A 2,329-nucleotide genomic window follows, 5' to 3' on the forward strand; every position below is an offset into this window, starting at 1 on the left:
TCGTGACCTGAGCCGAAGTTGGACGCTTAACCGCCTGAGGCACCCAGGCGCCCCGTTAGATATTACTTCTTAATTAAATTTCTATTCTAACTCCTCTGTGGTCCATCTCCTAGCAATAGAGTTCATCTAGATATCTGACCTATATTTCAGAAATTTCTAGAGATGGGATATGTCAGCAAGGTAACATTCCACAAGAATAATCCATTAGAGTATGTTCATACCTACAAGAAACAACCTCAAATCTCAAAATTCTAGTAGCTTAATACATCAAAGGTCGTTCAATGCAGTCAGCAATAAGAGCTCTGCTCCAGGTAGTCATTCAGGAACCAGGTTCCTCCCAACGTTGTGGCTCCCCTGTCTTAAACACAAACCAGTATGGGAGTGGAGAATGGAGAAAGCCCACCCATTCCTACCTACCTTAATGTACAAAGGATACAACCACTTTTGCTCATATTCCATTGGCAAGAACTAGCCACATGACCTCACTAGATACAGGAGCTGGAAAATATAGTTTGACTATGTGCCCGGGAAGAAGAAACAGGTTTGGTAAGCACTGAGCCAGATGCCAGGAGTAATTACAAGAGGAACTCCCAGAAAGCCGCCCAAACACGTTGGTCTTCAGTATTTTCATGTATCTCAGATAATAACATCCTAGAAAACATGGGCACTGTCTGGACAATTTTCTTACTAGCACTTGAGTCAGTGCCTCATCTGTTAACACTTATTCATAGGATGAAAAGTGTGTGGAGTTTGACTGCCTTTATGTCTAGATTCTGCTACGTGCATCCTGTGCAACCAACCTGGGATAGGTCATACATCCTCTTGGCACCCCAGTTTTCTCCTTTGTAATACAAGGGTATTGGTACCTATTTTACAGGATTATGAAGTTTAAGTAAGGTAATTCTTATAAAACACTCAGCATAGTGCCCAATACATTTGTTTAGTGCTCATTTATTTATTTGGAGAGAGAGAATCCCAAGCAGGCTCTGCACTGTCAGCACACAGAGCCCCATGCAGGGCTGGATCTCACGAACTGCAAGATCACGACCTGAGCCGAAATCAAGAGTCAGATACTTAACTGCCTGAGCCACCCAGGTGCCCCAGCACAAGACTTTTTAACATTTGTTGAATCCTTCCTATATGCCACAGAATACCAAAAGGGTATTAATAAGCTAACAATACTTATAACAACTACACTTTACATACAGAAAAACAGGTCCAGAAGAGTTAAACCATCCCAAGTCATACAAATAGTAAGTGGAAAAGCTGGATTCGGAGCTCAACCTCTATACTATCATCTCCTGCCTCTCAATAAATATTCCTGGTTGATTATTGCTATTTTACCATCTTTACTGAAGTATAATTGACATACAATAAACTGCACTTATTTAAGATGTACAGTCTAAGGTTTGACATGTTATACATCTGTGAAACTGTCAACACAAGTCATGAACATATCCATCACCCCCCAAGAATTTCGTCAAGCACCAAACTGTTGGAAAGACTACCCTCTCTCCACTGAGTTGCCTTTGCATCTTTATCAAAAATCAATCGACCCTATATATATGGATTTATTTTTCCACTATCTCCATTGACATTTGTCCATCTTATCATTGTTACCCTTATATTCGATTATTATAGCTTTATAATAAGTCTTGAAATTAGGTAATATGAGTCCTCCAACTTTGCTCTTTTTCAAAGTTGTTTGGCTATTTTAAAGCCTTTGCATTCTATACGAATTTTAGATCAGCCTCTTAATTTGTACCAAAAAAAGTATATTTTTCATCTATAGATCACAATGAACATTGTGAATATTTTCTTGGGAGGACTCTGGGTTCTATTATACTTCTCCCAAAGGGTATGATATTTTTGTTTTGGCAAAGCTGCAAAAAAAAATAAATAAAAATTTAAGTACTCCATGTTTCAGGCAATAGTTCATATTTCAGCTCAGTTTACTTACCTTTTACTGAGTGGCTTGTAGTGTGCCACATGCATCTATGGTTCAGGGGCCAGCCAGAAATTTGTGAAGTTTATAAACAGAATTTGGCACTCCCCTCTCTGGCTCTTTCCTTGTAGAGATTTCCTCCTCACTTTTTAATGGCCGTGGTTGCTCTCAACTCTCTCCTCTAATTCTTCATGCCGAAAAGGCTATCGACATTTCTTATGAACTACTCTTCAGCTAAAAACCATAACTGAGGAATGAATTCTTTGTCTTATTCTGTCATCCAATTACCCTCCATAATCTGTTTGCATGTATCCACTTTCCAGTGCCTCCAAGTAGTTGTTCTTTGTATTTTTTTCATCTGCAATTGGTCTGGTAGCAAACTTA

This window comes from Felis catus, chromosome A1, assembly GCF_018350175.1.
Source record: "Felis catus isolate Fca126 chromosome A1, F.catus_Fca126_mat1.0, whole genome shotgun sequence".
NCBI classification, from domain to species: Eukaryota; Metazoa; Chordata; class Mammalia; order Carnivora; family Felidae; genus Felis; species Felis catus.